The sequence below is a fragment of the Xyrauchen texanus genome, chromosome 12 (genome assembly GCF_025860055.1).
Source record: "Xyrauchen texanus isolate HMW12.3.18 chromosome 12, RBS_HiC_50CHRs, whole genome shotgun sequence".
In the NCBI taxonomy this organism is placed as follows: domain Eukaryota; kingdom Metazoa; phylum Chordata; class Actinopteri; order Cypriniformes; family Catostomidae; genus Xyrauchen; species Xyrauchen texanus.
In genome coordinates, this window is record NC_068287.1 from 28,680,747 (window position 1) to 28,695,492 (window position 14,746).

The following is a 14,746-nucleotide window of genomic DNA, read 5'->3' on the forward strand; positions in this document are numbered from 1 at the left end:
TAATGTTGGTTAAAAAAATCCAATTGTCCATTGTTAGTTCAATTTAGTTCATAATGCATCAGCTAATGTTAACAAATACACCTTTTTATGTAAAAAATGCATTAGTATATGTTGAAAACAATATTAACCAAGATAAATAGGGGCTGTAAATGTACTGTTCACTGTTATTTAATGTTAATTAATGTAGTTAACTACTAGCAAATACAACCTTATTGTAAAGAGTTAATGACAACTCTATTGTTAGATTTTATGCCAGTTAAAAAGAAAATAAATGCACTGATCAGCTAATGCAGTCTTTCTGATCCATTGGTCTTTTACTTTCTCAAAGTATTTGTATTAAACCTGTTTTATTTATTTATTTTAATTATTTAGATTAAAAAATATATATATATATATTTATTTTAATTTTTTTGCTAAAGTCAAAGAACAACTTCTTAATCTTTTTATTGAAACATTTCCCTCCAATACATCTCTTGGTGAGAATATACATTAAATTCCAGATAAAAGAAAATGTCACGGTTACTGTTGTAACCTCAGTTCCCTGAGGGAGGGAACAAGACGTTGTGACGAATGAAGTGACACAAGGGGTCTTCCTTGGGAGCCTTGCGTACCTCTGAACTTGAGAAAAGGCCAATGAGAAATTGGCAGACAGAATTTGCATGTCCCGTCCCCGGACATACGGGTATAAAGGGAAGAGGGCATGTGTCTGTCAGTCAGGTTTTTGCACTGAGGAGCCCAGAATAAGGCATGGCCATTTACAGTGGTAGGTCTAGTGTCGTGGCAGAAGGGATACAACTTCTCGTTCCCTCCCTCAGGGAACAGAGTTTACAACAGTAACCATGACATTCCCCTTCTGTCACTCACTCGACGTTGTTTCGAATGATGTGACACAAGGTGTCCCGTTCAAAAGCGCCATGCACTAGCCTGTGTTACGTGAACTGCTGACACAGGTGCAAGCAAGCTGCTGCGTGCTAGAAGCAATTGTATTGGCTGCACGTAACCCTCCCAAAGGCCCCCAGAAAAGGTGTCCTATACAGACCTTAGGTTCCCAGCACCCCTGAGGGGGGTAACATCGCAAAACATGGCGGACATGCTGTCGCCCAGCGGAGAGTGGAGGCTCCACCCCCTGGTGGTCCAGCGGATTTGGGGCCGATTTGGCATGGCACAGGTAGATCTCTTTACCTCCCAGGACAACACTCACTGCCCGCTCTGGTACTCCCTGACAGAAGCCCCTCTCGGGACAGACGGTGACGGTCATTGCCGGTGTCGCCAAAGATGCCAAGCTGGGAGACTGGGGCGTTGAGGGAGCGTGCCGACCGTGTTCAGCCAGAGGTGGCGTTCCTGGACCACGAGGGTGGGCATCGCCCACTCGAGTGCCCGCGCTGTGGCCTTTGTAGCTCTGAGAGCGAGGTCAGTAGCAGGGCGCAGTTCCTGCAGCACATCGGGGTCAGGGCTACACAGGTGCAGTTCTTTAAGTGCCTTGGCTTGGTGGACCTGCAGGAGAGCCATGGTGTGCAGGGTGGAGGTGGCCTGTCCGGTGTCACTGTAGGCTTTCGAGGTCAGCCTTTAAGGGGAGTACCGGGTGATTCCGGTAGCAGGTAGCAGCGTTTTCGGGACACAGGTGGATCACAACCGCTCTATCCACCTGAGGATGTCAACAGTCAAAGGTAGTGAGAGCGGACGAGTGAGGGGTTCGGTTCCGGGCAGTAAAATGTGCCCTCCATGACCTCGTCAACTAGTCATGCACCTACAGGAAGAAAGGTACTGGGGGCGGGGGGGAGGCTGGGAGCGGCGCCCTGATCCGAGGTACCAATCGTGAAGCCGTGGGTAAGCATGTCGGCCTCAGACTGGGCGGGCTGACCCCAAGTTGGCAGCCCAGTCTAGTCCTCTGCATGAGACGCCTGGATGCTCTCCGATGCAGCTGTGATGTCCTCATCCAATTCCGGGGGCTCAAGGGAGAATTCCGGCTGGCCGCGAGCCGAGCTGCCCTCATCCTGAGCCCGGACAGAAGTAAGCGAGCGTACGGGGGGCGGGTGGTTCGTGGGGATTAACCGAGCCCGTTTTCATCCCCAAGTCGCCTTCAACGACAGCCAGGTCATCCTCAATCACGCGGGAAAAAGGAGCGACGCATGGGACAGCTGAAGTGGCGTTCAAGAAAGGAGAGCCGCACCGCTGCCATGGTCATGTTCTTGCAATGAGTATGAGCCATCCACAAACACTGCCTCAATGTGATAGATGGCACACGAGGCATCTGTGACTGTCGGTATTGGAGAGATATCAACCGCATCCAGGAACTACACAGAGGCGGAAAGGCATCTTTAAATGCCTGCTTGTGTATTGCTCGTTTATGAGTGAAAACAAACTCTTTTAGAGAAATCAATACTCTTTTAGGAGGGGAAAACACTTTTTAGACAGAGAAAGCGCAGGTTGGGGTGGTTGTTTCTTGGGGGGTCCCTTCTGCCTGGGGCCCCCAGAATCTCTAGAAACGGCCCTGCAAGCAGGGAGAGAGAACTCCACTGGAAATGAACCGTAGGATCCAACAGCAATGCTTCTTGCCAACAGAGGTGAGAGGAACAGTGGTGAAACTTTAGCTTGCTGCTGCACAACTGCTCGGCTCCGAAGAAAAAATCTGACTCACGCCTGCTTCCCTTTATACCCATTTATAGGGGCAGTGGTGGCTCAGTGGTTAAGGCTCTGGGTTACTGACCAGAAGTTTGGGGGTTCAAGCACTGGCAAGATGCCACTTTGTTGGCACTTTGACCCTCTCTGCTCCAGGGGTGCTGTATCATGCACTCTGACCCCAGCTTAGATATGTGAAAAAAGAATTTCACTGTATATATGCAAAACAAAAATGTGTGACCATAATAAAGGCTTCTTCTAGCCTTTATTATGGCTAGAAGAAGCCTTTATTATGGTCACACATTTTTCTTTTTGGCTATTTCTGATTAAATCAATACTTAAAATACATTCTGACCTGTTGAGAATGATTAAACATTTTAAGTGAATAATGTTAAGAAATGTACAGGTTGATGGCAAATCATATTCAAAAGAAATTGTTACATCCTAAGAATGTATTATCAATGACGTTAATCATCAGCAAACTGATGATATATTTTATGCCTGGCTCTACAACACAATTGATTGATAACCTAAATAAACTATAAAGTGAAGAGTTAAAACCCTTGTTAAATAAAGGTTAAATAAAAAAAATAAAAAAGAGTAAAGCAATAAGAAAAAAATTAAATAAGACTGAAACACTCACATTTTTTTTTTTGCTAGCTCTAATTAGTGAACTGATAACTGACCCTTCCGAAATTTACTAACAGGCTTATTTGAATTAACCAAATATATATTTGCTTATTTTATCACATCAAAGAGCATCCTCTTTGCCAAATGTGAGAGAGACGCAAGTTAGGAGTCCAAGAACCAAAGATGTATTTGGTCTAACTTTAACATCTTTCACATGCCAAACAACTATTTATAGCCAATATTTGTTACAAAATAATCTTATTGTGTTTTCATTTTATATTAAAGGGTACAATGGGGCTGAAGGGTGCCCGTTTAAAGGCACTATGAATTTTATTTTCTCCCAAAGCACTAAACAGCAACAAAAACTTCCACAGTATTTGTCACTATACACTGCAAAATTTTCCTGATCCATAATACTGAATAATACTGAGTTAATTTATGTAGCTATTGATAATCCCTGAAATTATCACATTTATTAATGACAAACTACTTATTTATTATTTTCAGTTTTGTTCAAGGAGATTAAAGAAAATAATTATAATAACTTTTCCAATACGTATTTGGGGTAAAAAGCCCACCTGTTTCAGGGGCTAAAGGCCCCTATTAAACACATTGTTTTTCTTAAGTGGGGGAATAGATTTATTATGAAAAATGTTAAAAGGGGGCCCACACTGACAGATCCAATTACAATGTAGATTAGTTTGTTTATAGAATAATTTAGATGTTATGAAATGCCAAATATGATTAAAATTAACAGGAAATTGTTAACCCTTTTCTGATGTGGTTATTTTGAGAACGTGTTATCTTAATTTGTTACTGAAAGAAAGCTGTCAAGATAGTGAGAGTGAGACAAAGAGACCCACGAGAAGAGGAACAGTTCAAAGGATTTATTAACAATAAATATTCACTTTGATTGTGCTGGCGAAGACTGAGGATCCCGGCACCGGCTGCAGTAGAGGGGGAAGTCTGTGGACCTGTGCACGCTGCAGCGGGCAATAGGCAAATCCGTGACTAGTGTGTTCGTAGGCGAGTATGTGCATCAGGAGTCAGGAGCAGATTCGTAGGAATCCTCCGTTGATCCGAAGGGAGGTGCAGAGAACAGCGCACAGCAGACTGGAAGGCAATCACTCTCCCGACACGCAGGCAGAGACGAGGAATCCTACATTGAAGATTCGTGAGCACAGAGAACAAGCATACAGTAAACTGGAAGGCAACCATACTACCGACACGTGGGCAGAGACAGGCTGCCAAACAGATACACGAGACAGGACCAACCAGGCAGAGAGAGTGAGGTAAATTACTACACACCAAACAACAATCTATCAAAGATACTGAGAACATGAAGGGATTATGTAGGGAGTGAATAAGTGGAGAACCAGGTGCTGATAGCACGCTAATTAGTTCCCATGGAAACACTTATCATATATGCCGGCAGCGCCTGCAAAACATGAGGGAGAGAATATAACAAAAACACACAGAACATGAAGACAAATTTACTGGAGCTCTGAAAAAAATATTTGAGTGAACATTGGTGGTGACTAGTTGGTTCTTATATGTTCAGAGGAACGGTGTGAAAGGAATGTGCTACAGGATGCCACCTCACCTGAAAATGGGGTTGGAGGAGGCCTCTGAATGCCCAGAAACGCGGGGAACCGCCATAGCCAGTGAGGGTGCTTCCTGAGTGGGACCAGCATTGGGAGGCTGGCGGAATTGTTGAACGATAGGTGAGCTCAGTGAGCTGCGACGCCATCATCTCCAGATCCCAGTTAGATGCGCAGATTTTATCCTACTGATGTCCCAGTAAAGTTCCCTGTTGAGATGGGGCGGAGCAAAAAGTAGACTCTTCCGCTCTGGATTTATTAACAATAAATATTCACTTCAATTGTGCTGGCGAAGACTGAGGATTGAAGGGTGGGTCCGAGGATGCGTGCGTGCGGTGACTGCGCAGTGGGCAAATCCGGGAATAGTGTGTTTGTATGCGAGTGTGTGCATCAGAATCAGATTCGTAGAAATCCTTCTTTGAAGCGTAGTGAGGTGCAGAGAACAGCGCACAGCAGGCAGGAAGTCAATCACTCTCCCAATATGAGGGCAAAGATGAGGAATCCTCCGTTGAAGATATGTGAGCACAGAGAACAAGTGTACAGCAAACTGGATAGCAACCAAACTCCCGTCACATGGGCAGAGATGGGCAACCAAACAGATACACGAGACAGGACCAACTAGGCAGAGAAGTAAGTTACTTCACACCAAACAACAATCTAGCAAAGATACTGAAAACACGAAGAGATTAAGTAGGGAATGAATCAGTGGATACCAGGTGATGCTTGCATGCCAATTATTTGCATGATCAATGTTCCCATAGAAACATTGATCATGCATGCCAGCAGCGCCTGCAAAACACGAGGGAGAGAAAATAACAAAACACACAGAACAAACTGACAAACTCACCGGATCCGTGACAAAAGCATCTTGCAAAAAATCATTCTCTCAAAACTGTTTGCCTAAATTGACAAATTTTGACCTATAACTATTGTTTCTATAGCTACATATATTATATCACTTTAATCCCCATGGGGGCCTTTCCCACAAATGTAGGGACCTTTTACCCCCAAGTTTGAAAAAATGTGTAAATAAAAAAAGGAACTTTTTGTTATTATTTATTTTCACAGAAATTATGTTGCTCCGTCAATATTCTATATAAAAAAAAAAAAAAATAGTTTATTTATTATTATTATTTATCCTGATTTACTTTGTGACCAGAAAAAAAAAACACTAATTTCCTTTGGCCCGTTGTACCCTATATTCAGATTATATGTTTTATTTCAATGTATTAATCCACAACATATGTGGGTCATTCTTACTATTCGGTGCCATTTCAGCTTGTTAACTTTCTATCAAAAAATTTTACAATTTCCATGATTTAATCATTTTATCTGAAGAAGGGCTTGTTACACTACAAGAAAGATATATTGGTCCAGCTCAGGATATTATTCTTTAATAATTTTGACCAAATTCTTCACACATGCAAAGGCCAAATGTCCACCCTGTTACAGGACATTCTCATCTCAATTAATACACATTTTGAATGCACAGTAATTTTAATATTTACATTTTTAATAGCAAAAATGTCCCTCACTTAACCCTGCAAAAGTATTTTAACAAAGTATTCATAAACAAGCATTATCTTGAAAAAAGTTGTTGTATTTTAAGGCAAGTGTAATTTCAACACATTTCTTTTAGATTAAAAAGACATATCAAATGGAATTTTGGCCCCATTTTATTTTGCCATTTCATTCCCTACAAGTAACCACAAAGATATGCATAATATTTGTTGCTTATTTTATTAACATAAAAAAAAAACACAGAGGTAACAGGGTGGACAGAGGGAAAATGGGGTGGACAGGACATAACAGGGTGAACATCACAGCACTGAACAACAATACATGTCATGAAAGAAAATCAACTCATCCACTGTAGAACGTGGTGATTTTATCCCTCCTCCCAACCGCTGGTACCTCTTCTTGTATTTTTCTTTTTTATCTTTTCCTTCTCCAGCAAGGCCTTTAGTTGTTCAGTCTCCTTCTGGAGCCTCCTCTTTACCTGTCTGACATTTCTCCATCCATTCTCCATTCACAAGAAGCATATTGTCACAATTTACAATCACTACTATGGTTCTGTATACAATAATTTATAGGATAGAAGGCCAATTATCGCATTAATGTAAGATGTTCTTATACCTATTATTGTAATCTAATTTGTTATACTATCCCTTTATTAGGCTACAAAATATGTTTATCATTGTATTTTACAATTGTAAGTTTCTAGTTTTAGATAACATATATTATTTCACTCACTCTCACTCTCTCGCTCACACACACGTGCACACACACACACACACACACACACACACACACACACACACACACACACACACACATTGTAATGGAAAAATCATCTAAGATAATTTAATGCCAGTTTCTACCAAATCAACAAAACATTAAATCATAAACTTTATTTTAACCTTGAGGGCCCTGGCTGTGGGGCATTTTTTAGCTCTGGGGGACTGTCTGGACTTGGGGGAGGAGTGGTCATTTGGGGCTTTTCCACTGCACAGTACAACTCGACTCGTCTGTGCAAATTTTGGGGGGGGTTTTCCACTGTGGATAGTACCTGGTAGCTGGTAATCTTTACGAGGATCCAAGCGAGCTGAGCCTGTCATTAGCAACGAACGAAACGACGCGAAACGAAAAAGTCTTTCAGAAAGTGTCTCAGCTGTTGGCCGAACACGGCTACCACCAGACCTACCAACAGTGTAGGGGAAAAGTAAAAAAAAACTGAAGTGACTACAGAACCATCAAGGACCACAACAGCCAGACTGGTTCAAACAGAAGAAAGTGGAAGTGGTTCGACCACATGGACGCTATCTATGGCAATAGACCTGTGAGCAATGCTAGGGAGAGGGTGTAACCCTGGTTACAAACAGTATTAAGATGTGATTGAAAAATGTAAATGAGCAGAAGGTAATAATTTTTTATGAGCAGTAAGACAGCAAATGAAAATATGTTGTACTTTGGAGAACTGACCAATGATATTTGAGAATGGTGGTTAGCGCATTTTTCATTTCCTTAAGTAGTACGCGATTGAGTTTTTCCTTCTTTTTTTTCTTCACTCGGTGGAACAGAAGAGAGTAGATGTGTTTCATTGCACTGAAGATATTAGAAATGTTATTAGTCAAATAGCAATATTTGATTTAATATTGAAGTGATTTAGACAAGATTTAACATGTGAAATGGAAGATTTCGTGTAAAAAAAAAGAAAAAAGGATTTTATTTAGCTGAGACTGACGCTGACTGCTGAGAAGAAGCCTCGTTAACGCATAGCGTGTTACTAAACGCATTAACCAGTTGTTTTATGAAGAGCTGAAAGAGTTTGTAATGAGAGTGTAACTTTGAGGAGATGTTTGAGCAAAAGATCAATGGAAATCTGAGTTCTTTTGGAGTTAAAATATTCAAGTTCATCAGTGGTCTTGGTCAGGTTTTTTTTTTGTGTGTGTGTTTGTTTCTTTCTGTTTATTGTTTTTTGGTTTCATCATCTCCTGCCTGATGAATACTGTGTGCTGATGAGCCAAGGTTGCATTGAAGTGACGTTCACCGAAGTGAAGTTCTTGGACTTCCAGAATTGTCCAAATTCCCGTGTCGTGGAGGGAGTTGGGACTGGCGAGCCACTAGGATCTAAAATCAAGCTTTAATTGAGTGACATTGATGTTGCCGAGTTGGATCGGTAGGAAATTGAACCAACAACACATACACCTGTATTTCTCTGGTTCTTTTGGAGGATTTCAGAAGAAAGACTGAGTGGTTTCAGCCATATTCACAAAGTTGTGAATTAAGAATTAAAAGACTGATTCACAGAACCCATTTTGAAACTGGGATCTAAGTTTATGTAAAAAAAAAGGAAATCATATGTGAAATTATTCAGATTTAATTTGTGTTTCTTTTATTTGTATTGTTGTTCTTGTCATTTTATTTTATTTTTATTTCCACAAATTGAAATGGGGAAATGTATTGGATAAATTGAAAGAAATACCAAACAAGTGAATTTACCTACTAAGATAATATTTTTTTTTTCCCGTAAAATTGTTATTCAAAAGTTAAACTCAAGAGTATCATTGGAGTGGGTTCACAGGTATCTATCTATATATTAAACTGAAACTAATAAGAGAATAATACCTAGAAGAAATCAAATTCAAAGGGTAATACAATTGGCATAAGAAAAATTATTCTATATGTTTATTTAATTTTTCTACACAAACTTGTGTTTTTTTTTGTTCATTTATTTCCTACTTCCATGTTATGCATTCCAGTAATGTGGTATAAATAAGGTTAAAATATATATATTCAGCTGAACTTAATACAATGTCTGGGTGAGTCATTATTGTTGTGTGCTCCTTATTTTCAGTAGGCTGAATCTAATCTTCTGATAGATCTGGTCCATATTCAGACCGTTTGTGTTTGCAGTAAATTGTGTAAACGGTTACAATAGTTGGCAGAGCCAGCCAGGAGAATTTTGGGGTGTCATACAACAATAGTGACTTTTCAGTGTGTGAAAGCAGTGAATACAGTGCAGTTAATTAGAACTATGGACATTGTGAGACAAGAGAAAGTAAGTGTCCCTGATGCCGTTCTAGTGAGCGGTATAACGCTATCTGAATCTGATCAAGATCTTGAGTCATGGCTGATGCGCTATGGTAGCATAAAGCTGAAACTTACTCATTGATAGCCCAGAATCTGAATTTCATCGGCAAGTTATCATAGAGTTCCAATATAGCTCAGCTATGGATGAGCTGCGACCCTTGTTACCATTACTAATTGTTGGTACTTCTAATGCAGACAACATCTTTAATGTCCGTGCCTTGAGCAGTGTTTATTCACAGACGACTGGGGGTAATGTCACTAGAGATTATTTAGAGGAACTACAAGAAATTGCTAGGGTTAGCGGAAAACCCTTTCAAGTCGTAATTCAAGAGGAGCTAAAGAAGCTTAATGCTGCTAGCTCTCTCATTGAGCTGTCACCCACGTCGAGGAATGAGAATGATAGTCCTATTGTGACTGATTCTCAAAACTGTCAGTTATCATCTCAGTCACAAAGAGTAGTCGAAGAGACAACTGCACCTCCGTTATCAGGTAGGGTATCCTTGTCAAGTGTCCAACTAAGTAAAGATCAAAACCTGACCAAGACCGATGAGGCAGATGCTGTGCCCACTAGTACTGCTCTGCCCATGGATGTAATAAGCCCCCCTAGCGTACAGCGAGTGGTAGTCGAACATATAGTGCGGGCTACTGATGCTGTATCAAATCAGTACTTTCCTATCGCCTGAGGTCGTTTTCGGGAAAGTTCCCCGACCAGCTAACGAGCCCGATTTTGATACTTGGAGGGCGAGCGTTGATTTTTGCTTGATGACCCATCTATTTCTGACTTGTCCCGCACCAGAAAAATACTGGACAGCCTTTTGCCACCAGCGGCTGATGTTGTAAAGCATATCGGCCCTCAATCATCTCCAGGGGTGTATTTAGAGCTGTTACATTCTGTTTATGGGTCAGTTGAAGATGGTGATGAGTTATTGGCAAGATATATGACCCTGTTGCAAAACCAGGGGAGAAACCCTCTAGCTACCTGCATCGGCTGCAAGTCATGCTGAGTCGCGACAGTGCGGAGGGGAGGCATTTCAGAAGCCGAACGTGATCGCAGCTTAGTAAAGCAGTTTTGTAGAGGGTGTTGGGATAACTGTTTGCTTGCAAATTTGCGCCTTGAAGAAAGAAAAACCAACCCCCTTCATTTGCTGAGTTAGTAGTATCCGTTAGGGCTGAGGAGGACAAGCAATCTTCCAAAGAGGAGCGCATGCGAAGCCATTTAGGAATAAACAAACTCAGTTCACATCCTTTTAAGTCAAAAGCTACTGCACATCAGCTGTTCACACATGTAAATGAGGTGGAAGGTGAAACAACTGCTGAAATGGATGCGGTGAAAAAAGCGTTATCGGGCATTCATACGCAGTCGGCTCCTCTGAGGATGTCAGTTTCTAAGAAGGGGCAGGCTTCTTGCCAGGAAACTATAGGGTTCTCGTCATTAAAAGCGGAAGTAAATGAGTTGAGAGCGCAAGTCCAGGCTATGGAGTCAGCCGTGCCTAAAAAACTGCACGCTGAGTCAAGTTTTTCAGAACTTGCAGAGCTACGGAAGCAATTAGTTGAGTTAAAAGCTCAAATGGTTACAATGGAAGCACAGAATAGTCAAGCACGAAAACCATTTAGTTCCAATGGAAATTCTGACAAGTTGTGGCCTAGACAGACCGAGTTGAATGAGTTCAAGCAGTCTCCGATGTGTGGGACAGGCTTGCCTCGACCAGCGTCCTGGATACTGTTTTCAGCTGCGGTGAAGATGGGCACATTGTTACCCACTGTGAAAATGACCCAAACCCTTCCAAAGTGACCAGAAAACGCTGTTGGTTGAGGGAGAAACAAGCCCAATGGGACTTGCAGAACCAAGTGAACTCACAGCAGTTAAACTACAGGCCGTCTCTGCAGTAGGGCATGCAGAGAACGGGACTGAGTTTCAATGCCCTGAACAGAATGTGAAAACCTTTGACACTTGTTCCAGAGGCAGAAGGTTACCAAGGGGGTTAATTGGGACAAAGTGCACTGCCCAGTTGTGCATTGATGGAATACAGGTGAATTGTTTATTGGACACTGGGTCCCAAGTGACCACGATTCCGTCATCATTCCACAAGGCATATTTAGCAGATCATCCGTTGAAGCCAGTAGATGCCTTGTTGGAGGTAGAGGGGCCAACGGGAAGTCTGTTCCCTATTTAGGGTACGTGGAAATAACTTTAACCTTCCCTAAAGAATTTTTGGGAATAGAGGCGGAAATTGATACTCTAGCCTTAGTGGTTCCTGACTTGGTAGGAGTGCAACAGATATTAGTTGGAACAAACTCCTTGGATGCCTTGTATGATATTCATGCTCAAGGAGAAGTTGTTGAGCTCAAACCAGCTTTTAATGGGTATCGAGCTGTGCTTAAGATTTTGAGTGCCAGACATAAGCAGAGAGGTGCGGAGACCTTGGGGCGTGTGATTTTGGGAGGGGACGAAGCTGAAACAGTGCCTGCAGGTGGTATTGCAGTGTTTGATGGTGCTGTTTATTTAAACAGCTGCATCACAGAGAACATGGCAGTCATTGGGCCTTCCAAATTGTCTAATTTACCAGGCGGTTTAGTCATCGCCAGTGGTTTGCACACCCTGCCCAGCAAACGTTCCTTTTGTGTGCCGCTGTTGGTTAAAAACGAAACTCATGCTGACATTGTGATTTCTCCTAAGACTGTGTTAGCTGAAATGTATTCTGTTCAGCAAGTGATGGAGGTTCCTCAAAGAAGTGACTCCTCACAGGCCCGAGGGGAATCAACAGAAACACAAATAGACATTGATTTTGGTGACTCACCTTTGCCGACAAAATGGAAGAGTCGGATATCTGCCTTGCTGAATGCGATGCCTGAAGTTTTCGCCTTACATGATATGGACTATGGCCATACCGACAAGGTGAAACATCGCATTAAGCTCAGCGATGAGACTCCTTTTAAACATAGACCCAGACCGATACATCCTCAAGATGTTAGTGCAGTCAGGAGTCACTTGCAGGAGTTGTTGAATGCTGGAGTAATAAGGGAGTCTGAATCTCCTTTCGCCTCTCCCATTGTTGTGGTGAGGAAGAAAGATAACTCTGTGCGGCTTTGTATCGATTTCAGGAAGCTGAACGCGCAGACTATTAAGGATGCCTATGCTCTTCCAAATCTTGAAGAGGCGTTTTCGGTGCTTACGGGCTCCAAATGGTTCTCTGTTCTCGACCTGAAATCAGGATACTATCAAATCGAAATGGATGAACAGGATAAGGCAAAGACGGCTTTTGTGTGTCCCATGGGTTTCTGGGAGTTTAATCGGATGCCGCAAGGGATAACAAATGCTCCCAGTACTTTTCAGCGGCTAATGGAGCGTTGTATGGGGAGCTTGAACCGGAGTGAGGTTCTGGTCTTCATCGATGACCTAATTGTATTTTCAGAAACCCTTGAGGAGCATGAACACCGTCTATTACAAGTCCTTAATCGGTTGAAAGATTATGGCTTAAAACTCTCTCCTGAGAAATGTAAATTTTTTCAGACGTCTGTACGGTATCTGGGCCATGTTGTGTCCCAACATGGTGTGAGTACTGATCCAAGTAAAATAGAAGCTGTAAAAACCTGGCCGAAACCACAGAATCTAAAAGAGTTAAAGTCATTTTTAGGATTTGTCGGATATTATCGAAGATTTGTACAGGACTTTTCAAAAATTGTTAGACCCCTAAATTACCTCACGGCAGGGTATCCCCAGTTAGGAGGAGAACCAAGTGTAAGGAAGTAAATCGGCCCTACTTCAACCCAAAAGAGCCAATAGGGGATAGATGGACCGCTGAATGCCAACAAGCGTTTGAAACCATAGTGGATAAACTGACAACTGCTCCAATTTTGGGCTATGCTGATCCCAAGCTACCATACCTCTTGCATACTGATGCCAGCACCACCGGGCTCGGTGCTGCGTTGTATCAAGAGCAGGAGGGACGGTTGAGAGCCATTGCATATGCCAGTCGTGGGTTTGACTAGGAGTGAAGCGAAGTATCCAGCTCATAAGCTGGAGTTTTTGGCGCTGAAGTGGGCAGTCACCGTTAAATTTAGTGACTATTTGTATGGGAGCGAATTCACTGTGGTGACTGATAGTAACCCCCTAACATACGTCCTGACTTCAGCAAAACTTGACGCCACTAGCTACAGGTGGTTGTCTAGTCTGTCCACTTTCAATTTCAAAATCCAGTATCGAGCAGGTGCTCAGAACCAGGATGCAGATGGATTGTCTCGACGTCCAAATGGTCATCTCATGGATGATTGGGAGTCCCAGAAGGAACGGGAACGCATAAAGCAATTCACGTTAAATCATCTGGGTGAGGCTGAACAGGGACAGCAGGTTATGCTTTCTGAGGTAGTGAAAGCCATCTGTGAGCGGCATCAGATTTACCAACCTTCTCCTGTAGCCTTGGTTGAGTCCTTAGCTGTGACTACAGATGCATTACCTCAAGCATTTATGGATGAGTGTGTCCATGGCCTACCTATGATTCCTAGATTGTCTGAGAATGATTTAGTGCGTAGACAGAGGGAGGACCCTGAAATAAGGGAGATCATTGAATACCTAGAGTCAAATAATAAACCACTCAGTTTGAAAGGGAAGACACTGGACATGGTTTTGTGGTTTAAGGAATGGAGTAGGTTTGAAATGAGAAATGGGTTATTGTATCGGAAACGTCTTGATCATGGAAAAGTACAAAGACAGCTAGCGTTACCTAGAGATCTCAGAGAGATGGTACTTACTTGTTTGCACAATGATATGGGTCACCTAGGAGTGGAGAGGACTCTTGACCTTCTTCGTTCTCGGTTTTATTGGCCACGAATGGCCAATGCCGTGGAAAGGAAGATCAAGACTTGTGAGCGGTGTGTCAGAAGAAAGTCCCCAGTACAGAAGGCTGCTCCATTGGTAAACATACAGACCAGCAGACCATTAGAGTTAGTCTGTATGGACTTCCTGTCAGTAGAACCCGACAGTAGCAACACTAAAGACATCTTGGTAATTACTGACCACTTCACGAAGTATGCCGTCGCAATTCCCACTCGAAATCAAAAAGCTCAGACGGTTGCCAAGTGCCTTTGGGACCAGTTTTTAGTACATTACGGTTTCCCAGAGAAGCTACACAGTGACCAAGGGCCAGATTTTGAGTCTCACACCATCCGGGAATTGTGTAAGATAGCTGGCATTCGTAAAGTAAGAACAACGCCATACCATCCTAGGGGAAACCCTGTAGAGCGATTTAATAGGACACTACTGCAAATGCTGGGTACCTTGGAGAACAAACAGAAAGCTCATTGGA